The sequence below is a fragment of the Pholcus phalangioides genome, unplaced genomic scaffold (genome assembly GCF_987345545.1).
Source record: "Pholcus phalangioides strain wild (caught in Gottingen) unplaced genomic scaffold, Ppha-v1.0 ptg000020l_1, whole genome shotgun sequence".
NCBI classification, from domain to species: Eukaryota; Metazoa; Arthropoda; class Arachnida; order Araneae; family Pholcidae; genus Pholcus; species Pholcus phalangioides.
In genome coordinates, this window is record NW_028301613.1 from 107,837 (window position 1) to 133,563 (window position 25,727).

Consider the following 25,727-nt stretch of genomic DNA (forward strand, 5'->3'; position numbering starts at 1 on the left):
CAACTCTCATGGTAACGTCACAGTGCAACAAATGATTCAGCGATTTAACGTTTAATTGCACCAACCAGTCATACCCACATATCTCTAATTCAATTTGCTCTTTAGTGTACATAGATTCAGAGCCACAACTAGAGGGGAGCAGGCAGGTCTGGTGCCCCGGGTGCTGGAGCAGAAGGTGCGCCGAATAGACCCTTTAACTGCTCCTTTACATTACACGGGGCGCCATAATGCGTGCTTGCCCAGGCTGACAAAGTATCTAGTTGCGGTCCTGCACAGGTAATAACTTACCTGTTAGTAAGAACATAGTGCACGCTGTCATTGACATATGCAAGGGGAGGAGGGGAGGGGTTGAGCTGAGATTATAGTGTAATTTTGCGGGAAAAAACATAACACCCCCCCCCCGCGCACAAGAAAAAAATTTCGATACCCCCACCCCCCTTCAGAAAAGAAAATCCTGCGTATCAGTAACGGCGCCGACTCGCAGAATCGGAAAAAAGCGTGCACAATGTTCCGTACACTTACATTTTATAGTGGTAATTCATATGCGGTTCGTCGCGGCATTTTAGGGCGCAGTGAGATCGGTGCGGATGGTTCGAGTGAAATAAGTGTTTGGAGTGCAGCCATCTATCTTCTAAATTGAAAGTGGTATATGCCAGTTTCGTATTTTCTACGTAACGTGTTCACACGGGTCTGCCCGTTTCCTGGGGATAACAAACGGACTTGAGGAATTTCAGCAAGTTCAGCGGTCTTTTTCTGGCGTTCCTGTGTATCAAGTGATTACCAACTGAGCGGGACTTGAAAGACATCCGGGGTTAGATAAAAATCCAAAAGTGTGGACTAGTTTTCCTCGGGTCAATCTGGTCGGCGATGGACTGGACATAGGATGCACCCACCTTCGATTTATCGGATATGGCTGGCACACGTACCATATAGGATTACGCCAACGCCAAACGAGTGAAGAACGTCCTCCAACAGCCCCGGGTCGATATCCAATGGTTACCAATAAAATATATACAAGCCCAGGATAGGGGTGGGGGGGGGGGGAAGGAAAGCAAAAAAAAAAAAAAATCGGCTAGAGCCAGGAAGGAAAAAAAAAAACATAAAAAAATAAAAAAGGGAAAAACAGAAGATAACAGGACAAGAAAAAATCCCTAACAAACAAAAAAAATACAGCAGCTAAGCGGGGAAAAAAAAATATATATAAAAATTCCCTAAGGCCCCGAAAAAAAAACAAGAAAGAAAACCGGAGGAGGTCTCGTTCATGTTATCGGAATCGGAATTCGTGATCGGAATTAGCAGACAGAAAAATCGAGGAATGTACGTATCTCCTATACAGAAAGACGGCACTGCTGTTGGGAAAAAAGGACTTTTTTTTTTGCTTTCCTGCCCAAAATGTATATCCAGTAAGACCAGCTGCATTCATACAGAAGGGAGAAAAAAATTGAGGGTGTCTAAAAGGGGGGGGGGAATACCACCCGCAGTTAAGGATTTCCTAGGAGTTTCCTCAAAAAAAAAAAAGAGAACGTCTTAAGCGAGTTGACGAATTGGAAAAAAAAAATCTGGGGTCTCGTACCTAGTCAAATTCGGTTATAACGGTAACTCTGATTAAAGCCCCGGTTCCTAAAGAGAATAATAATAATGTTAATGAACCTAACTTTCGATCCTTGCGCATACTGTAGTAACATTGGCAGAGCTCCCTAGGATGCCGCGAATCGCTGTTGATATGTTTTTTTTTTACTTTTCAATATCCGTAGCGAGCTAGAAGCACTGGCGCACCAGAGAGGAATCTTCCTCGAAACCATCCATTGTGACCATCGGAATCATCTGATAGGGCACGGCAGATCATGGGCGTAGCCAGGGTAGGGGACTTGGGGGTCTGGTCCCCCCCCCCCCCGAAATGTGAGAAAATGACCGAAAAAAGGGAAAAAGATGGCCAAATCCATTGTTCTGTCACTTTGGTCCCCCCCCCCGAAATGAAAGTGGTCCCCCCCCCGAACGAAATTTCTGGCTACGCCCCTGCGGCAGATGACACCAAGGCTCATTTCCAGGGCACCCAACTTGGCATCTTTTACGCCGTAAATTTAATTTTTTTTAAATCACCGATTTTCAAGGAAGAATAAAATTTAATTATGTTGTTTCTATGGACATGAGCAAGTCCAGAAAAACACGCGGGAAATTTTTTTTTCATGAATCTTATAGTGATATCTCTAAAGCGATGGTTCTTAACTGGGGGTGCGAGAGGACATTTTTTGGAAGCGCGAAATGGGGGGGGGGGGAAATCCAGCAAGTTGACTGTTTACCCAGGGAAATAGAAATGGTAAAAATTAATTTTTTCAATTCTTAGAAAAATATGACTATTACCGATGTTTTGACACAGGGCTGCCCCTTTTTCCAGGGGGGGGGGAAATTTTGCCAGGGGAGGGCAAAGAGCATGTACTAAAGGTACACACACACACACATATATATATATATATATACAAGCACATATATATATATAATATATATACAATATATATTTGCACTCTTGGGAGAGCAAAAATATGACTTGATAAGCGGAGTGACTCGTTAAACAGAGTAAGCCATAGCTGTGCCAATTCCTGCCTGAGGATAATTGGGACTTCCAAAAAGTGATCCGGTAAGCGGAGTGACGTGTTAACCGGGTGACACACTAACGAGGTTTGACTGTGTATATATATATATATATACCATTTGTAGTGTATTTTCAAAAGCCGGGGGGGGGGGCAACGGCCCCCCCTGCCACCCCCCCCTAAATGACGGGCCTGTTTTGACACCTTATCTTCAGCTTTCACGTGCACAAATGTGTCACGCGAAATTTGCGTTGGAAAAGTTTCTCTCTCGATTAGCAATTAGGGACCATTAAAGTAGTACGCTAGTATACAAATTTTCAGCCATTTTTGACCCCCCCCCCCGTCAGCAAAATTTCGTCAGAAGCTTAGAATATTTCATATCTTCAAAAAGGGGTGGTTGATCACGTAAGCAACCTTCAACCGCCCCCCCCCCCCATCAAAAGTCAGCAAATCCGAAACCCCTCCCCCGATGCTGACGTAATACTTGAATGACCCCTTATACTTTTTCATTCCGATTGAGAAAACAATATCATTAATACTTGAAATATTTCGCGGTTGGTTCACATTAGTACCTCGTTTTATTACCATAAAAGTAAAAATGTTTATAGAAATTAATTGAGAATTAATGTAATTAATTACCAAAAAAAACTAAATTTTCTAGCAGATAGAAAACGCATAATCCAGGGAATTCAGGAAGTTAATACGCACTGCGCTGGGGGTGCGGGATGGAAAATACAGTAAAACCTCGTCAAGTCGTCACTCCGGATAAGTCATCGTTTTTCTTCAGGCTTTCATAGAAAACAATATTATTAAACCCTCGTTTACTCGTCACTATGAAAAAGTTTGAGAGAGAGCAACAGATTATTTTATGGATCCAAAAAAAAAAAGCTTGTTAACAGCATTGCCATATGCTTAAAAGTCACCATAAAAGCCTAAAAAAAGGAACACTTTAAGTGACGAAAGTTACGCTGGGGATGTTCATTTGCCCGCTAAGGTTTTTGAAACGTTAGGAACTGTTCGAGCTAGACCCGATTTCTGCATGTGCTTCACTAATTTAGGGCTTCAAATTTAAACAAAATATCTTTGTACAAAAACCAGACATTCTTTCCAAAGTTGAGATCTTCTAATGTTTATTTTCCTCTGCCCAGAGGGCCTCCCCCCCAAACCCAAATCATAAGTGGATCCTGCGTTCGAGATTACCTTTTACTTGTACCATGAACTACTGATGAAAAATTGAAACACTAAAATTTCATGTATATGCAAATTTAATGTGCAATAGTTAGTTCTGTTGTGAAGGAAAGTTAAATATTCTGACAGTTGCTCTGATTAGTCTAAATTAAAAATCACCAGTATAAATATCAAAGTGTACCAGTATATATTTTACCATAACTCAAGTAATAAGAGATCAAAAAAGGTAAAAAAATTCGATTATTTTTTTCTTCTGCTATCGATGAATTTTATTAATATATTGTAATTTTGATTCATATTTTAAAATGAATGTTATGTTGTTTCAAATTTATACGATTTTCGCAATATTGCACATTGAAACTGACGGCACTTCGTTCAAGTCGTCATTCCACTGGAGCAGTCATAAGTAGCAGTCGAGACTTATCGAGGTTTTACTGTAATAAGAATCACTGAATATTTTAACGTGTAAAAGGAACCCCTTTTTTTACCAAAAATTGTATACCAAAAACAGAAGGGGTTTCTTACACATGGTAGTATTATAGATATGGGGTCATTCAAGTATTACGTCAGCATCGAGGGGGAGGGGGGTTTCGGATTTGCTGACTTTTGATGACAAGGGGGGGGGGTGGGTTTGAAGGTTGCTTACGTTATCAACCACCCTTTTTGAAGATATGAAATACTCTACGCTGCTGACAAGGGGGGGGGGTCAAAAATGGCTATAAATCTGCTTACGTAATACTTGAATGGCCCCTATTATACCGTTCCAAATTTCAAGTCTGAAAAATCTGGGGATTCCTTATACACGTTAAAATACGATAACTGAAAAAAAAAAATTGAGAAAATCAATTCAAATCAATTCAGTTTGTTCCAATCTTTTGAGTCTACCCACTTTGGTCCTTCTATTTCCCCGAAGTTATATATCTGGCTACGACGATATGAATTATTTTGCCAATGGTTTCTACTCCCCAGTGGTAGAAACAGGTTGGGAAAAAATAATAACAAATCGAGTTCGATGATACTAAAAGGCGGTATAGCAGCGATAGCAAATAAACAACAGCAACGTTACAGACATTGATTCCACGAGATGGAAGAAAAAGTCTCAGTCATCACGACAACATCCGAAAGGAGGGGGGGGGGAGAAAAATAGAGCACTGAGAGGTAAACACGAGAAAAACAAAAAAAAACCGGGGGGGGGGACATTTGTATCTCTCCCCCCCCCCCCCCCACTACTGCAAATACGTGATAAGAGGCCCACCGCAAAGCGCGGCTTCGACTTTTCTCCTTGCCATTGCGCCTCTCGCCACACAACGAAGCGGGGCTGCTGTTAATTTCGCAAGGCACGCTCGCGCATCTGCGCTCTTTTTCGTCTTTCCTCTTATTATTATTATTTTTTGCCCCGTCTTTTATCTTTATCTGCTTTTTTTTTGCTGTTGTTAGGGATGTGACAGCGCGTGTTGCTTTCCCAGTTTTTTTTTGTTTTTTTTTTGGAATGATAACAAACGGCAAGAAGCAAGCGGGTGACGCTACTGCTGCTGCGTGTTTTGTTTCCAGAGGACGAAAGACAAAGAAATGCACGCGCGTGTGTGTGTGTGTATGTGTGTGTAATGATTGCATTCGTTGTATGCACGGTTAAATTTGGAGACTTTTGGCGGCGGGATCGTGACTTTTATCCGGTATGGAAAAATACATAAAAAAAATAGAGAAAAGAAAGGGTTGTGTGAGAGAGAGAGGAAATTGCATGCACACACCAGGCCACTGGCGTCATCTTCCTGCTTTTAACAGGCACACGAGTTTGCGATTGGAAATTCTGTCCGGTTGATTTTTTTTTCTACTGCGAGAAACGTTTCCTCTTGTGTCACGTGACAGCTTGTGGTCGTTTCGTCGGACGTAATAGAATATTTAGCGATTTTTGTTTTTCACACACACACACACACACACACACACACACACTAGGGGAAAAAAACGTATTCCCTCTTACTGGCCATGGGTCATGTCTACAGCTGATTTATGTTTAACAAAACTACGATAATAATCGCGAGATTAGCGATGATTTCGAAAGGGAACGTTAAGTAAAAATATAACAGCCCCCAAAAATTCGATCCAAATTCCATCTGGAAGAAACTAACGATTCCTACAAAGAAAACGGCAAATCCGAAAAAACAATAAGAGACAAAAACATAATAACATCCTGAAATAAAAGACTAATATTAATTAGCCGTATATACAACACTCATACTCATTCCTTTGCAGAATTTCTAACGCATGGGTACATAAAACACGTTTGACAAAGATATATGATAGTGTAATCACGGCCGTAACTAGCGGGGGGGGGGGGGGGACTGCCCCAGGCGGAAGTTTTAGGTGGGAACAAAGAACACCATATTACAAAATCATCGAATTTTAAAGTCCCGGCCGGCAAAAATCCTAGTTACGGCCCAGAGTGTAATGATCAATGTGTGTTCTGAGTGTACAACGCCCAGCTTAGGGCCGTATTCACCGACATGGTTTAAACCTGTAATTACAATTTTTCGATAAGAGATCAACATAGATTGGTTAAAACCCTGAATTTAACCAATCCGTGTCGATCTCTTATCAAAAAATTGTGACTATAGCTTAAACCATGTCGGTGAATACCGCCCTTAATCGGATACAAAATCCTCCGGCACCAAAATTTCTCCTACGGAGACTATGTTAAAGTTCCCCGCTTAATATGACAATTTCAACGATTTTTCCTCCGCTTAATCGAATATCACGCCTCACACGTCAACTGTTAATACACATCAACCTCTCAATGGCGGACGCAAAGGGGGGGGGGGGGGGTACTGGCCTCCAAGTACATATTCAAGCTGTCTTCAATACGTACAACGTACAGTTAATTATTTCATTTTTGTTCCCTGTTGAGCCAATAGAGGGCACTAACTTTCCTAATGAAGAGTAAAAATTTCAGGTATTGTGATTATTGTAATTAAATATCATTTCGTTTTCGATGTCTGATTTATTGAAGAAGCTTTATTGAGCCCGGAATTTCAGGCACAATGCCATAAAAAAAAGTCTTTTTTTGCCTATTTTCTAACTTTTTTGGTAAAAATGCCTTTTTTGAAATTGTATGGGGCCATAAATGTGTGCGCGCGCATTTTTTAACATAGTTTTAGGTTTATTCATGAATTTAAGTTTTACACATATCTGTAATACTTATATATATATGTATTTATAATTTTATATTATATAGATATTTCGGGCACTGAGAACTTCAAAAGAATCGAAAAATTCAAATTGCTTCAAATTGCTCCTTTTAAAATTTTCCAACTCCCAGTATATTAATTATCATCAGAAAGTCTCCCCCTCCCTTTCCAGCCCCCATTTAGACACAACCAATTGATCTGAGAGATTGGTGTTTGCTAGCATTAACTTTGGTTTACTGGATGGTATTAGACGTGAGTGATTTTATTTCTGATGAACGCAGCCTGTGCTAGAAAAGCAGAGGAAACTTGGAAATTTGTTTCCCCACAGGCTTCACATAATATGTCTTGCTCAGGCATGGGACTGCGTTGTGTGTGTATATAGCGGTCCGATGATTGTCCCGAGAAGTCTCGAATTGACGTAGTGGCTCACACAAGGCGGGGTAGGGGCAGACAGGGCTCTGGGAGCCCATGTTGTTTGGATTTTATTTTTTGCACTATAAATGCACTGCAAAAACAACCATGGCTATTTATTAAACATATTTGGGCTTGACATTCCTCCCCTACGCCAAGCACCTTCAACCCGGTGCTCCTTGAAGCACCCAGTGTGCTCAATGCTCGTGTCCGATTTTCGTTCTCGCGAGCACTCTTGATCAACGTTCCAATTAAGCACTTTGTTCAAAAATTGCATTCACGGATTGAAATCATCCTAATTTTATGCACACATATGTCAAACTTGCGGCAAGGGTGCTCTTCTTTTGATAATACAGCTCCTCTGATACAGATTTCAATACTCTCAATTGATGAATTAATTGTATGTAAATCTGAGGACCTTCGATTTCTGATCAATAGACCGACAGTGTGGATAATTAATAGTTGACCGACTGCATTGCACTATCACATATCTTTGTCTCAAACAACGTGTTTTATAAAAGATCTTAGTCAAAGAACTTTTATTGTGTATAATACCGGCTTTACCCTTCGAATCCAGAAAAAAAAAAATCTAAGTGGGGGAACTTCTCGTCTCAACATCACTCCAAACAAACAACCAAGTCCTCATACTAATTCCAACCGGTCCTCGCCAACATCAAAAGCACATTACGGATTCTGGTCCACTCTCACCAATAATAATAATAAATAATAATGACCTTTCCGATACGAACTCAACCTGTCGTCGAAAAAGGATTCGAGGCAACGGCCCTTTCGTATTCAAACAAGCAACCCTTTCCACTACTCCCCCCCCCCCTTCTGATAATAATAATAGTAATAAATGCCTGGGTCTAGGCGGCGGCGGCGACTAACAACCTGCCCACTTCCTGTGATCTTCCACGATTCCTACAGAAAAATAACATATATATTAAAAAAAAAAAAAAACGTGCACAAAATAGGCGAGCCGCCACCCGTGATTCGAACAACGCACCACCGCCACCCATCAACCAGTCGGGCGGGAGGGATGTCGGGGATGGGGGAGGGGCGGCCATCAAGTCTAGCGAGCAATTAGCGAAGAATCAGAGTACCGAAAAAAAAAAAAAAATTGCCTTATACACATCGCGAGAAGGGGTATAAATGGAAGCGGGTGCTAACACAGGAGGCGGCGGCAGCAAGCAGCAGCAGCAGCTCCCGACGGGGGCGACCGCCCGTAACATTTTCCAAGCCACCCCGACAGGAGGAGGGGGATAGGAGAGAGGGTTAAAAGTGCGAATAATAATGGCGCGGGCACCAGAAAGAAAATATATATGAAAAAAAAAAATTCATTAAAAATACTACAAAAAAAAAAGCTGGAAAAAAAAAACCCCAGCCTCGCGTACTCGCTGAGTTCGAGCGAAAAGAGAGAGAGATCGTCATCAGCGGCTGTGCTTCTGACGAGACGATAAGCACGAGTAGTTATATAGAAGAGAAACGGGACGGAGGTGTGGGAGAGAAACGAGGGAAGAAGGGGGAAATTTTTTCGAGAGAAAGGGAAAAAAAAGGGATTTTTTTTTTCCCTTTGGTTATTGATGTCGCTCGTCCACAGTTTTTCGCCGTCGGCACTTGCGAACACATAACGAAAAAAAAAGAAAAGAAAATATTCGAAGCAAAAGAGAGAGCGGACGCCGAAGCTCTTTTTTTTTTTCGCTACCCCTCCTCCTCTCTTTATTCTTCCGCTAGGTGAGTATGACGTGGCGGTGGCGGAGGGATGCATACGTACATGAAAGCGGGCTTCTGCGCCCCCCCCTTTTTGCCATACTCCTCTTTATATACGAGGGACCGAGTAAAAATTGAGATACAGTTTGGACAACGAGATGAGTTACTGCTTCTGGTTATGTCTTGAACCTTTCGTGGGCCAAATTGAAAATTCCTACGAAGCCCGCGGGCCACTCACTCATACTGAGGGAGGTATTCAGAATAATAAGGTAGAAGAATCCATATTTACAATGGCACAATGATATATTGATACAGAGGAGCATTTATGGTTTCGCCGCCTGTGGGCTACACGAATGTTACCGCCCTTCCGTCATTCTAGTCTAATTTCCTTGACTACTCTTTCCCCGAATTCGCCACCCTGTGCTACACCCGCTTGACACCCCCCCCCCTCCCATTCCTGCAAGTACACCTCTGTATCACTCCCATGCTCCCAAACTCTCCCAGTCGATTTTTTGATCCCTCCCATGCTCACACTCTCCAAGTCACTCTTTTGGTCACTTGCACACGCTCTAGGTCATTCTTTGGTCATTCGCATGCCTTCATTCTCTACGTCCTGGTCCATTGCCCTGTATATCACTCCTTTGCTCACTCACGTGCTTGCAAACACTCTATCTAGGCTACTCTTTTGGTCACTCACTAACCCAGTGGCGGATTTATCGAGATTTACAAAAATTTTGCCCTCCTTCTCCCATTCTACTTTCTTGGCCACTAATCTCTCAAATTTGCAGCCCTGGGCCCGCTAAGCCCCCTGTAAATACGCCACTCTCTTGATATTGTACAGTGAAATCTCGATATATTGATACCCTGCGGACCGAGAAAATATATCGTTGCAAAGTGATTTATCGTTATATCGAGTATCACTCAAGTAACCTGGAACTGTGGCGCTGGTTACTTAAGTCGGTGTTTTTCAATCGTCGCACCCTGACACCAGTCACACCGGTCATCTGAAACGTGCCGTAGGTGACTTTAAGTGATCTGGAAATGTGCTGGGGGGGGGGGGGCAGCCACTTAAGTAATCCGAAACTGTGCCACAGGTTACATAAGTGATCTTTAAATGTGCCATAGGTCGCGTAAGTGCTCTGAAACTGTGCTGCAGTGATCTGTAAATATGGCCGGGGGAAACTTGAGTAATCTAGGAATGTGCCACAAGACACTCAATTGATCTCGAAGAAAGTGCGGGTGGCTTGATTGATCTAATGTGACGTGAGTCACTTAAGTGATCTGGAAATGTGTGCAGCTTAGTTCATTTTTACAAGATTAGGCTTCAGGTCGAGGGATAAGGATTGACCATATATGGATTACGCGTTGGATTACGAGGAATTCTTTCGTCACAGCGGAATATGTGGTTGGTACAGTCGGATCCCGTTATAACGAACTCCAAGAGACCGAAGAAATCAGTTATAACAAAATTTCGTTATAAATGAATTCCAGGTTTTTGCAGTTCCTATGTAAACTTATCTGGGCAATTAGAAAAGTGCTCGTTGAAACGAAATTTTCGCTATAACGATATTCGTTAAGACGGGTGCGACTGTTCACTCCAAATAGGAGAAACAGGGGCCGCAACTGGGGGGGGGGGAGGGGTCTAATCTTCGCCAGACTAGAGGGGGCGCAAATTTCACCCTCTAACCTCTCCATCATTACGAGGGGGCGCCAAAATGCATGCTTGCCCCGGCTGACCAAGTTGCGGCCCCGAGGAGAAATCTCTTGAGATCGTAACCAGACACACCGACATTTCTCGGAGTCTGACTTTCCCAACCAATAACACAACTAACAAGTGGACCGTGCAATCATACTCGAACATTTATTCCAATGTTTCTCAGAATGAGCATCGCGGCTTCCAGCGGTTGTGTTAATAGAGGAACGATATCTTTTGATTGGAAGATATTTGGACGTGTGCGTGTGTATACAGAGAAACGATGTCACTCTCCGCTGTTCATTCGCGAGTACTTCGTGCGTGTGTGCCTACCGAAAGCACAATTCACTCGACTCATCGACAACCCTCACTGCCATGAGAGCGCAGGTATAGAATTACTTACTAAGATATAACGTAAACTGTCACGACAGCATCCGTCACTGGTTTTACTAGCGTTACAAAAACATTCTAGAATCTTTGCTTTATACACAGAGGACAACTGTCTTCAAAAGTTTCTGAGTCACAAGCGAGTCTGTCCAAAGCATCTCCAACCTGCCCTTAGCGAGCACCGGAGCACACGAGTTCGATATAGTTGACACAAAAAAAATATATTAGGATTACAACCTTGCTAGTCATTCTGTGTGTACGAGACTCGAAGTCTTATGTATATTTATCAATTCTGGGGGATAGAGGTGGGGCTCTAGTACCCAGAGCTTCAGATTCCTTCGCCCATGCACGCTTTCATACTCGCGAGTCATTGACGGACAACCATCATCCTAACATTAATGCTAATTCGTGTTTTAGAATATGCCGGAGTTGCCATATTAGTGCTTCCCTTCTGATGTGATGGACACTAACGGCGATCGAGACTTGGAAAATGTCGAAGACCCAAAGTCGAACATCAGGCAGAAACCGTACACACGGTAACTTTGGATCAAGGATCAGTCACAACTCAAGGATCAGCATAAAGATGCGTCTACAGTATTCATGTACCAGGCTATAGTTTGGCATGGGATCGCGAGTGTGACAAGGCAGGTCTCCTACACACATTCCAAGGAGTACACACGTCCAACATTCCCAATAATTTTTGTTTTTTACCTGCGTGGACCTAATTTTTGTGAGCGTGATATCTTGATAGTTTGCGTGTGCAGAAACATTTTCACCAATAAGCCGCGCAGCTTATATACACTGAAGAGCCAAAAAAACTGGTTCACCTGCCTAATATTGTGTAGGGCCCCCGCGAGCACGCAGAAGTGCCGCAACACGACGTGGCATGGACTCGACTAATGTCTGAAGTAGTGCTGGAGGTAATTGACACCATGAATCCTGCAGGGCTGTCCATTAATCCGTAGGAGTAAGAGGGGGGTGGAGATCTCTTCTAAACAGCACGTTGCAAGGCATCCCAGATATGTTCAATAATGTTCATGTCTGAGGATTTAGGTGACCAGCGAAAGTGTCTAAAGTCAGAAGAGTGTTCCTGGAGCCACTTTGTAGCAATTCTGGACGTGTGGGGTGTCGCATTGTCCTGCTGAAATTGTCCAAGTCCATCGGAATGCACAATGGACATGAATGGGTGCAGGTGATCAGACAGGATGCTTACGTACCTGTCACCTGTCAGAGTCGTATCCAGACGTATCAGGGGTTCCATATCACGCCAACTGCACACGCCCCATACCATCACAGAGCCTCCACCAGCTTGAACAGTCCCCTGTTGACATGTAGGGTCCATGGATTCATGAGGTTGTCTCCATACCCGTACACACGTCCATCAGCTCGAAGCAATTGGAACCGAGACTCGTCAGACCAGGCAACGTGTTTCCAGTCCTCAACAGTCCAATGTCGGTGTTGTCGGTCCCAGGCGAGGCGTAAAGCTTTGTGTCGCGCAGTCATCAAGGGTACACGAGTGGGACTTCGGCTCCGAAAGCCCATATCGATGATGTTTCGTTGAATGGTTCGCACGCTGACACTTGTTGATGGCCCAGCATTGAAATCTGCAGCAATTGGCGGAAGGGTTGCACGTCTGTCACGTTTAATGATTCTCGTCGTTGGTCCCGTTCTTGAATGATCTTTTCCCGGCCTCAGCGATGTCGTAGATTTAATTTTTTTACCGGATTCCCGATATTCACGGTACACTCGTGAAATGGTCGTTCGTGAAAATCCAAATTTCATCGCTACCTCGGGGATGCTATGTCGTTCCCATCTCTCGAGCGCCGACTATAACACCACGTTCAAACTCACTTGAATATCAATAACCTGCCATTGTAGCAGCAGTAACCGATCTAACAACTATGCCAGACACTTGTTGTGTTATATAGGCGTTGCCGACCGCAGCGCCGTACTCTGATTGGCTCCATATCTCTTTATTTGCATACGCATGCCTGTACCAGTTTTTTTGGCTTTTCAGTTTATATATAGAGTTACATTACATAAGTTTTCTAAGGGTCGGCAGACCACCTACGCATTATAAAGAGTACAAAAGTCCTCAGAGACTCACTCATTTCTAGGAGGCCGCTGGTCTCCAACGCATTCCAAGTCTTCAAGGAGACACATTTCAAGGAGAGACACATCTGCAATACATTTTACATTTTCTGTGGTGGGGGGGGGGGGGGTTCTTGGCTACGCATTTCAAGGATTAAATACGACTTCTGAAAGCATTTTTAGGGATCGGCAGGTCTTCTACGTATTGATAGGGTAAGCATACACTCGGCTCAGTAATGATTGCTCCATACAGCCTTTGAACCCCCCCCCCTCCCCTCCCCTTAGGGGAGTTGAATTTTGAAAAAACTCTTCTCAGTGAATTACAATACAAAAATATGGACCAAATTTCATATTCACAGTTTCAGCGGTTTCGGCTCGGCGTGATTTCTCCATACGATCCTCCCTCTTGAACTCCCTTATTCAACCCTTTACGGGGTGAATTTCGAAAAACCCCTTCTAAGTTAGTCTTTACGTCATGAAACGAAACTTCTGACCAAATTTCATGATGGGTTTTGGCTCGGCATGATTTCTTTAGGAACTCCCTCTTTTCGACCCCCGGGTCTCGAAATTAGAAAAAAAAAAAACCCCCTTCATCTTCTAGCAAAGAGGATAAAGATGGATATATGATATAGTTGTAGTACATTCTCTCAACTATGGTTCGCAAGCGATTTATGGATTTCGCAACACAATTATGGTCCAAAAGTTAATTTTTTAAAAAATCCATATAGTATTTGAACTAAATAAGGAATAAAAGAAGTGTTTAACATGCTTGAGATGATAACATTTAATGCTTGATCTTTCTACAGGCAATATCAGAAAAAAAACACTTTTTTTTTTTTTTGAATAGCTTGAATACAGAAGTTATGATGATTAATGTAGAAAATGGTGTTATTTTGGACCATAGTTGTGTGAAATCAAGGCACTCATTTTCTTATATTTTCCCTCTCTAGATATTCTTTGCCCACTTTGCCTCTTTCAGTAGCTCAATACGTATCTTGTCGAGGTACATCCTTCGGTTAATGAACTTGTGCATAATTCATGCTCACTTTCACCTCATCGCAGTAGGAATTCTATTTTCAGTTCCATGTTTTCCTCATCCTATAAATTCACTCTGGCATGTAGCCTTTTTTGACGGAGAGGACGTATACCACACAATAAAATATGATCAGTAAATTTTCAATTTATTGGAAAAATTCTAAATATAATTTTTTTTTTTAAATTAGCTCGATGCACTCACAGATATTCAGCCGAATACCTCAGCATTATTCGGCAAAAGAGCCGAATAGGCCGAACACCGAATAGCAGCTGAATACTCGTCCCATCTCTAGCAAGCACAACGGAAAATGACCTGAAGCTTCAAATAAAACGGGGAATCGGAATCAAGGAGCAGGGTAAAAAAAAAAAAAAGAAAGAAAGAAAAGCACAGGCTGAATGTTTCACATAAAGAATAAAATACGTGGGGGAGAAAAAATAGTAGCAGGAGATGACCCCAACGATCCGCTGGTAAATCGAAACTCAGTTCCGCGTCAAAAACAAAAAAAAAGAGGGGGGAAAAAAACCAGAAAAAAGAAACGGACCCCCAAGCGGCCATCAAGCTCTCTCTCGCTCCCCCGCGCTCTTTCCCTCTCCCTTTCTCCTCTCGCTCCACGAACTCCGAACAGCCGGAAGGGGGGAAAGAAAAAAAGCGGGAGGAGAAAGAGAAAAAAAAAAAGCCGCGTGAAGTGGAAGACACACACACACACACACAAGCCATAGAGAAGGAGCGGGGGAGCAAGAGAGAGTGACAGGAGAGATCGACGGAGGAGGAACGGTCCGTTTGGCGTGAGGCAAGTGCAGGAACGAGCGGGGAGACAAGAGCGAGAGAAAGAGGGAGAGAGAGTTCTCACCGGGATCGGGAGGCGAGACGGAGGAAGAAGGGGGGTCAAGGGGTACAGCGCGGATAGTTACGGAGGGAGAGAGAAGGGTATGAGAGAGAGAGACGACAGGCCGCCCTCTAACTTCTCTTTCCGCCCCCCCTCTCTCTCTCTCTCGTCCATCCATATCCCTTTACTACAGCAGCAGCGGCGGTCTCTTCCCGCGTTGTATGTATGTGTGTATATATATATATATATATGTGTATAAATGGTTGGTGGCGGCGGCTCGCGAGGGCTTGTTCGGCGCGTGTGTTGCGGGAAAGAAAAGAAAGCGGCGGGAAGGAGGAAGAGAGAGCGAGAGAGAGGAGAGACTGCCAAGAGAGAGAGATGTGCTAGGCAGGGTGGGGGGTAAAGTAAGTAGATAGAAGAGCGGGGAATGTGTGTTGGCTTAAGCAGTTGCTATTGTAGTTTTCCCCGAAGGGGATTTTTTCTATATTTTTTTGTTCCTCTATCCCTACTTTTTTTCCCCCGTTTTTTTAATTTTTCTTTCCTTTTTTTTTTTTTTTCGTGTAGGATTTCGAGATGTTTGGTTGAAGGGGAGAACATATTTTGCGGTAGTTTTTTCTTTATCATTATTATTTTATTTTGGTACTACTTTTGAACGCACAGAGTTCTTCGGGGGGGGGGGGTTCCTTTTTTTTTTACTATTATTTCCGAAAGCAAGTAAAGATAAATTGATAACAACTTCGAACCTATCGTCGTTTTCTCATTTCTTAGCGGGTATTTTTCTTGAAAATCCCTTGCGCCGGTGGTTCTCGAAGTGAACGTCGAGGCACCAGTGGGCGTTGAGCCCAGCATGGGTGATTGATAGGCGCAGGGCCGCTACTAGATACTCGGCCAGCAGGGACAACAATGAAACTGGCCTAACTGGCCTACCACCGTAGCCATGCCACTGCAGCGCGGCAGGTGAGAAGAGTGGAGCACCAACGGTTAGCAGAACATTAGCGGTCGTAAAACTATCAAAATCTGGCGACGTATTTCATTTTGACTGGTCAGTTAACGAAGCTTATAGCTCGAAACTCAATCGATTTGCACATATGCTACATAAAAAAATGTCTCAACCTACAGCAAACATTTGTCGCCCGCGGCTCCTTTGCCCAATTCAGGGCTCACCTGCGGCTCCACAGACTAGTTTAGTAGTTATTTTCCACACACACACACACACACTTATAAGAAAACACCATTCTAACGCATAAATAAGCACACAAATCAATATCTCCAGCTCGCCGCGAAGCTCGCTTTGAGGAACACTACCCTACACTGATGCTGATTCTATAGAACATTTTTATTGCAAAAAGTTGAAAAATTATAAAAGTTAGATGCCCAGGCCAAAACGGGGCGACCTGACACGATACAGGAAATGCGCTGCATGCGCGCGCACTCGGCCTTCTAGCGGTTGGTTATTCTAGTTACCGGGAGAATATTTTTTACTATGTGTTGAAAAAATGGATTTGTAAACGTACTTTTTTTGAAACGTAGGCACTTTTCATACGGAAACCAACTAATTACTCCTAAGCATTTGTTGATTGAAATTCAACGTAGAGTACTAGAAGCCGTTGCGGTAATTGTTCTCAAAGTAGGCGTCGCGGTTGGCTGAGCATATTGTTGTGTGGTCTCACCGTTTAGGAGCGTCTCTTTTCAAACTTTCCTGGTGCAGCCGCGAATACACGATGCTTGGGGGTGCAAGGGAGCTGTAAGTTTGAGAACCATTTGAATTATTGATATTTTGGTGATTATCGGTGGGCGTAGCCTTCATGAAATTACTTACATACCAATTGTTCCTCTTTGAAAGCGGTTTCCCTACTTAACACTGCATATTTATAGTAATAATTTCCTCCTTTTTTAAAAAATTATTTCGACAATAACTCAGCTCTGTGTGTGTGTGTGAGCCGCCTCCTCTTCCTTGTGAAGGCCATGCTTCATTCATTGTAAAGCTTAAAAAGCCGCCAAATCCTTGAGCTCGGACCTTCCTCTAACACAGAGGTATTGAACCTTTTTTGCCTGTACCCATCACCAAAAGAAGAGCACCCTTACCGCAAGTTTGGCATACGAATGCTTGAAATCGGAGATGATTTCAATCCTTGAATGCAATTTGTAAATTTGCACAAACTGTTTAATTGGAACGTTGAACAACGTTGACCGTTACTCACGAGCACGAAATCAGACAAGAGCATTGAGCACTGTGAGTACTTCAAGGAGCACCCTAGTGCTCGCGAGCAAGCGGGTTGAAGATGCCTATTCAAACATCTAACGTGGAGCCTGTGGACTACAATGTTTTGCAGTTCTCTCCCGGGCCAAGACATTTAAACTTCCCTTATATCAGGGGTTTTTAACCATTTGTGACAGGCCAATGTCCCCCCCCCACACCCACCGCTTCCTTTTCCAACAAGATGAAGATGAAGGCCACGGATCAATTCATAGAATATTCAGCACATAATTTGTAGAAACAATAAATTGCTTTCTCATTCTAAGTTCACACGGACCCATAAAACCTCTACAAAGACACCCCGGCTATAAGAACCACCCTGCCTTGTATTTTCAAGAAAGTTCTCGTAAATTCTGGCAGCTTATCTTTTCCGTCTTCATGAATCGGATGCAGGTGAAACGCTCAGGGGCGTCGGAAATGGTTCAAACCTGTGGATGCTCGTTTTTCTCTAAATCAAATCCGGGGGTGCTTGCACACGTTGTACGAATTTCCGTGTGCTCAAGTACAACAGCACCGCCCCCTCCCCCGGCTCTGACGCCACTGTATGAGCTGACCAAATCACAAATGGATGGGGGGTTACCTACGAACTCCACTAGGTTGTGTTGCTCGACCAGCTTTAGTTAGACGGAAGATTTGGTTGTGTACATAGTGTACTACATAGTGTAAAATTAAAAGATCCTCAGTATCTCATCTTTCTGCAAATTCTCATTTATCCAATTTTGAAGCGGTTCATTTTAGCCTATGGTTCATTAAACCTAAGGGGAATCACGCTTCGGCTAGCGAACGCGATTCCCAAACGAATTATCTCCGTTACGGAGATATCACTGCAATGAAAAAAAAAATTACTTCAAATGCTGTTTCAATCAGTTCCTGTTCATTTAAAATGCTTTTTTTTTAAAGGTTTGGCAATCAAAATCTCCGAAAGATTCTCCGTGTCCTCCACCAAACTTCCAACCCATCCTGTGCATTTTCCCTCCCATCCCAGAGTATCCCAGCCAGTAATGTTAATTGTTCGAACGGTCAGTAGTAAACTTCCGTACTACCGGTCTGGCGACCTGCGCACGGTGTATAGACATTTCCGCACATGGGGAATTTGGTGGCATTTAAGCACACACCCAAGCACTTTTTTTTATAAATTTCTTTTTTCCCTTTCTACTCCTAATTTCTTTTATTCCCTTCCTTAAGTTGATTAATTAGTTAGGAGTTGTATGGGGAAAGGGGGGGGGGGTGGGACTGTATCCAAATTACGTTGTTAATTGAAGTTCACACACACAACAATTTTCTTTTATCACAAGAATGTCGAATGCTTCTGGAATGTTTCACTCCAAATTATTTTTTACCGGTAAATGTTACGGGAAAAGCGGTAAATCAGTGATTATGCATTATCACCGATCCGACTCAGTGAAATTCTATGAATTTTAACATGTTTATCACTTTTACCGGTGATTATCAATAATTCCCAATTGAAGTCGGTAAATTTAATAGATACAAAAAAGGAAATTATCACCTTCTGTTCTCTTCATTTAACCAGTTTATTAGTTTGCGATGCGTTCACGTTACGCATTTTGACATAAAAATTAAATTAAAATAAGTGTTGAAAGACTTTCTTCACACACACAATTAATGTTCACATAAAACTAACATTACGATCGATTGCTTCAATGAAGAATTAATTCTATGTAATGCACTGCCTAGGAAAAAAAAAATGTAACGAATTTTACTGCGCACCTACTGTGTAAGCTTTAGAAGGAAGTGTGATCTCGGGTTTTTCTATTAAGGTAAGAAAAATGAAGCGAATATTTTAGCATACATAATGATGCACTCACATGTGAAGCGATACGAAAATGTGATTGTAGAAAGTCAAAGTATATTTGTTTAAAATTACGAAAAGTTTGCTGAAAAGACACGAGTCATCATTCGGACACTTGGATTGTCATTCTTCGAGTAAATCCGATCGAGATCTAATCCAAGCCGACTAAATACAATCGAGAGCCTTCGAACTTAAGACAGAGGTATCGAAACGTTATTTCTGGATTCACCGGGGGGGTGTTGGTGAAATATTGCAAATTTGACCAAAAAATGTAGTAATCAATGGCGTACGCAAAGGGGGGGGGGGGCCCAAGCCGAGATTATAGTGTTATTGTGCAGGAAAAACATACCCCCCCCCCCTGAAAAAGAAAAAAAATTATAGTGTTATATTGCAGAATTTTCAGAATCCCCCCCCCCCCCGGAGAAAATTCTGCGTACGCCTATGGTTGAGATAACATTGCAGGTTGATTCAAGTTACAAAGCGCACGACTTTCTTTTCAGGGCGTCACAAAACAAAATAAAAATAAAAAAATTAACTTCGTAACAATAAAATTTCATAAATTTCATCCCTTCACCATAATTTCAAATCACGAATACGCATGAAAGACGTTCACAGCGGCACAATTACGTGCGGATACAGTCCCCTCTTTATAACTTCAGGTCATTTATGGCAGAGAAGAAAAGAGCGAAGGGCAGGAAGAAAAAAAAAAAAAACAGAAAAAGGCAAGAAGGGGAAGGCCCATGTTTTGCGGAAGCGTCACCAAATTCCCCGTGCGCGGATCTGTCACCAAATCTCCCCTGTTCACGAGACCCGCCTACTCCGACCACCCTTGGCTGGCTATTTGCCCATAGCACCCACAAGGTGTGGGCTGACAAGGCTCCAGCCCTGGGGCCCGGAATGATTTTCATCATTTTTTTTGTTTTTTTCACGCTATAAATTCATCATGAATGGGCCCGTGAAAGTCTGGTCGGGGGCCCCGTTAAAGATCCCAGCCTGGGGGGGGGGGGGCCCTGCTTCAGGATGTGGGAGGCCACTCTATTGCCATTGGTCATTCTTATTATCGCGGTCTCGGACATTTTCAAATTGACCTTCCAGACGCGAAATTCCCACCGAGTGACAACGACATCGCGGTTTTTCCCCTCTTTTGACGGCAAAGGGGGGAAAAAGACTTGGAAAGAGACGAGAACGTTGACGCCCGTTCTTCTTCCCCTCCATCAGCCGTTGTTATGATGATGACTAGGAGACGACGATAATAATAATAACAAACGCGCGAGCAATACGTCGTGACGGAAGGAATGGAAGGAGGAGGGGACGGGGGCGAGATAGATCGGTGTGCGACGATGATAAGAGAGAGGGGGGGGGGGAAACAGGATGAGAAAATGCAAGGAAACGGGGCGAGAGATAAATGTAGGCGTCCGCGCCACCGAGTAGGACGGTGGGTCATGTCTATACCGGCCACTCCTTTGTCATTGACTCATGTACACCAGCTTGAAAGAGAGTCATATGGCATTCCCCAAATGGTGGTTGTTTCGGAGATACAAAAAAAGAGGTTTTTTGAGGGTTTTGGGGGGGGGGGGGGTCCTCCGCTTTGAAGAGTGCTACAAGATACCCACTGGAGCCAACTAGACCCTGCGCTCAATTATACCCGGATTAATCGCGTACCCTCGCTACTTTTTTTTTGTAAGGCTCTTCATCGCTCAACCATCGGGTACGGATTTCGGTCTAATTGGCCCCCCCCCCCCTGCGCGTTACAGGGAAAAATCTGATATTTGCGACGTTTTCCCGGGGGTTCAAAGCCTTTCCTTTATTCTGTGAAAGATTCCTGCATGGCAAGTAGGAGATTTCCAGGCGCGGATCCAGATAGGCGTGATCGCGCCTCATTAAGAACTGGATAAATATTGGAAAAAATTGCTTTGTCCCGTAAAATCGGACGAACCTACACATCACTCTGCACAGTCCAGGGCAATGCATTCTCTAAGCCAATGGCTGCGGACTGCATTGAACATTTTTGCGCAGTCGGCTGAAGATCCCCCCCCCCAACCCCGCTCTAAGCTGTGTACTTAGCGAGAAAGTGCACACAAAATCATAATTACAACACGCAACATACGGAGGCACCTCACCATATTGCCACGTGATGGAAGATTAAAAAAAAATGCAAGTGGAAAGGCACAACTGACGTAAACTGGGAGGGGGAGTTTAACCCCCCCCCCCAGCAGGGGGAAAAATCTTTCCCCTCTAGAAAATCCAGCATATGGTGAAAGGGACATTTGCCCAGAGCGGACACTCCCGAAATTGAACACAAATGGTCGTTCAGGGCGCGACCTCCGATATCGGAGGTTTTTTAACGTTCTAGTTCCCGCGGAACCCTTAATGGTTGAGAAACTATTGTGCGGGAACCCTTTGGAGGTTACGAGACTGTTCTACGGAACCCAAATAGGCATGAATATTTATTTCCCCATTATAGATACTGTACTTCTATTCATGCATCAAATGAAAATTTTTACAGCTCTTGCGGAAGCCCGGTGAAAACCAATGTCCTAGATCAGTGATTCTCAACCTTTTTCAGCCCATGGCCCCCCCCTTTGCACCATATTTTCTTCCCGTGGCCCCCTCGTCTTACCCTGGGCTCTCCATTTCCCTGCAGGAGGAAAGACCCTTGAATTGGATTTCCTCGAAATTAAACTTATAATGAACAAAAATTTTATAAATAAGATCGAGTCCTGTAACCATGGCCCCCACAAGGGGTGGGCTGGCAAGACTCCAGCCCTGGAGACCGGGACGATTTTCTTTATTTTTTTTTGTTTTTTCATGCTATAAATCCATCTTAAAGGGGCCCGTGAAAGTCTGGTCGGGGGGGGGGGCAACGAAAGATTCCAGCCTAGGGGCCCTACTCCAGGATGTGGGGGCCATGCCTGTAACCCTTGGCCTGGAACGGATTCGGGGGGGGGGGGTCGTTCATCCCTCTCAAGAGTCGAATTAAATGAGAAAAATTTGTCTGTGCAAAATACGGGACGATCCAGCGAATCTACACAATAAATCGCCATCCTGACATATCACTACGTGCCCGCACCTACCGTGAGATAGAGGTCTGTGAGTTTTTCCCCTTCTTTGAGACCCGAAGCCATGGGGGCCGGCCCTGCTGAATTCTTAATGTACTATATAGTCACTTTTTTTCCCCCCTCAACATTACTTGGAAGTTTTATTTCTTCACATATCCCTGTGGTCCCCTTCACCTCTTGTCGTGGCTTCCCTTCCATATGATTTTCAGCAGTGCACTTCCTCACACCTAGAAAGTCCCAGTACCGCAGGAGGAGGGGGGGAGGTCATATGGCCCCAGGTTGAGAACCACTGTCCTAGATTATACATATCCAGGAGGTCGTGTCCATGGCAGAGCTTGCAAATTTTGCGGTCCACCGCGGAAAAAAAACATTTTTGCGGTCCTTAGGGCTGACGGATTTTTTTAGCATAGCAGCGCGGATTTCACCCAATGATTAAAATTTTACTGTGAAAATTGATGTAGAGTGGGACCCCAGTGGTATACGTATTCGATAATGAGGCGTAAAGTTCATAATTGACATATCTATCGTACACATAGCTCGTATTTGACACATATGTATATCTATTAATTGATGCATAGGCGTACGCACTTTTCTCGACGCGGGAGTTTTCAAATTTTTTTTCTTCTGGGGTGGGGGGGGGGGTTTACGCTTTTTCCTGTAAAATAACATTATAATCTCGGCTTGGGACCTTTGCGCACGCTAATAGATGTATGTACTGTCATAGGCGTACGCAGAATTTTCTCGGGGGGGGGGGGTCCCTTGCGTACGCCAATGTGTATTATAATTATAAAAAATTCTTCGTCAAGCAGTCAAAATTAAATGCACAGTCATGGCATTATAAAATCCCGTTTTACAACCCCTAATACGAATTCTGCGGCCGCACCCTTCGCGTTATTACGGTCTCATTGTTCGCCAACCAAACATTTTTGACGTTAGTGGCTGGGCGAGGGGGGAGAAAGTATTCTTTTTCTCCCATAGCTCGCCCTCGCTTTGTGCCCATAGGCTCCCCCCAAAGTCAAAGTCGGTCTCCTTTGATTATTAATACAGTATATTAGTTCCGTTATTGCGGACATCTCCCTGTGAAGCCTGGAGTGCCCGCTAAATCGTCCCACCTTAAAAAAAAAAAGTCAATTAATTATAAACTCACTTCATACGGAACAGCGGAACTCGGTTAACGGACACCTCCCATAAACGGATTTTTTTTAATTACGTCAATAGACTTCAGTGCAATTATTTTACTTCCTGTTAGAGCGGAAAAAAATGTTCAGTCCCCGAGGGTGTCCGTTATTGAGAGGTTTCACTGCAGTGGTTCTTAACCTTGAGGTCCTTGGAGAGATTCCGTTGGGGAGGGGGTCTGTGAGCTTGGACGAGGAAGCAATTAAATTTCATTGCTATATGTTGAATACTATTTTGTAAAGGGGTCCGTAACCTTAATTTTATTCGCACAGGAAGGTCCGCAGACCATGCCGCCCCCTCAACCCTGTAGCAGGAGGGGGGGGGGGGCCCTCCAGGCTTTGATCTTTGGCAGGGGCCTCTCTATAGTGACTTCATAGTGTGAAAAAAAAGTGGTAAGAATAGTCCTGGGACGCCGGGGTAGAGCCCCAATCTTGTAGGGGAGTCATGCTGCAGACTTGATATTATTCGCACAAAGGGTCCGTGGAACACAAAAGGTTAAGAACCCCCTGATGTCGATAATGCATACAACTCTGAAGATAAAAATTTCCGCAATAGCGGGATCCCAATAGGATTAAACCCCACCCGGTATAACGTATATAATGCACATAACTCTGACCATTCCGCAATAAGGGATCTATTACTTTTTCTTTCACTCGCGGTTACCACATACAGCCGAAACCCGACATAACAGACTCTTGTTTTTGTTTGATTATTCTGCGTATAGCCTATATTTGTGTTAATCTCAACCCCGATACAATGAATACAAATTTATCTTATTAATCTGTTATTTCGGTCTTATACCGACTGTATCAATTCGTGCGCACTAATGAAAGAGATGCTACAAGATATACGGTGAAACCTCGCTACAATGATACTCAATATAACGATAAATCTCTCCACAACGAGTTTTTTTCCCTAGTCTTGTTTGGAAATGTCTACACTCATGTTAAACTGCTGCCCTCCATATAACGATAATCTCTCTAATACGATATTTTTCCTCACAGCAGTGTCGTTATATCGAGATTACGCTGTATTTAATTTATACGATAAATTAGTGAAACGGGAACCACATTACAAAATTCGATACAGCGACTTTCCACTAGTCACAATGCCAAACCAAAATTTCATACATTAAACGAACCCGCTTAAGACGATAACGATTTTCTACATGCAGTCAACGCTCGTCATAACGATCCAACTTTATAGCGACCACTGCATTACGACGACCGGCAGGATAAGTCCCAAATGCTTTTATATAAGAGATATCCTGTATGTTTAACATCCAGTATAACGGTCATTCAATATAACGTCCGTGTGGGATGATTGGGGGAGTTATAACGAGCATCGACTGTACATACACGTTTTTATATGTGAAACCGTTAAACTATCGCTCGGGTAAAATAACGTCTTATGCAAAAAAAATAGTTAATCTCAGATTAAAAATTATTCAGTAAAAAAAAATTTTAATTTTGCACGTGCTACGCGGTTTAAGCAACGTAATATACAGAGGATCCCGCTTATTACGCTTTTCAAAAAAAAAACCGTCATGAACAAACGCTGTAAGCGGGAAAACGTTTAAAAACGGGAAATCTCAATGAGAATTTACTTGGAGTTGAGACCACGAAAACGAGTCGTAGTAAACGGGAAAACGTTATAAACGGAATCGACCGTAGTTCATCGCACTAAATGGACAATTAATCAAAAATAAATAAAATAACGTACTCACCGTATAGAACGTCTCTTCCTTGCCATACTAAAAAGTCCCAGTATTGAAAATCTTAAAAAAAAAAAAAAAAAAAAATCTCGCGTTATAAATAAACGATGTCCGATAACACGATTCGCCGTACTAAACGGGCGGAGAGTTTCGTCGGAAGTTCGCGAACGAAACGGGGATGAGAACAGTGGGAAGATACGGAGCAACGCGCAGACGATGTTCCTCGTTCCGCGGCTGCGACGATAATAACAAACACGCAGGCAGGCAGGCAGGCAGCAGAAGCAGCAGCAACCGACCGAATTGAACTGAACTGAACCGAACGGGAGAGGGCGAAAGCGCAGCAGACGACAAACGACGAGGAGGAAGAAGGGGGGGAGAAAAAAAAGCAAAATAAATAAAATAAAGAGCGCTTTTTGGCGGCGGCAGCCGATGAGTCTTTTTACGCCCTCTATTTTTTTGTTTTATTATTATTATTATTATTTAAAGAATAAAACAAAAAGTAAGAATAAAATAAGAATAAAATAAAAAAAATAAGAATAAAATAAAAAAAGTAAGAATAAAATAAAAAAAGTAAGAATAAAATAAAAAAAGTAAGAATA

The 25,727-nt window shown here is 43.1% G+C and overlaps 1 protein-coding gene across 2 annotated transcripts in view; it reads right to left on the minus strand.

Moving 5' to 3' along the window:
- LOC149070688 (uncharacterized) overlaps window positions 1-25,435 on the minus strand; it is a 51,747-nt gene extending 26,312 nt beyond the window's left edge. Inside the window, exon 1 of one of the 2 annotated variants that reach the window (XM_089248459.1) lies at window positions 25,141-25,435. The gene's annotated coding sequence lies outside the window, so the exon portion shown is untranslated. The remainder of the gene's footprint in view (window positions 1-25,140) is intronic. The other variant, XM_089248461.1, reaches the window with a different exon arrangement.
- Between the last annotated feature and the right edge of the window lie 292 nt (window positions 25,436-25,727).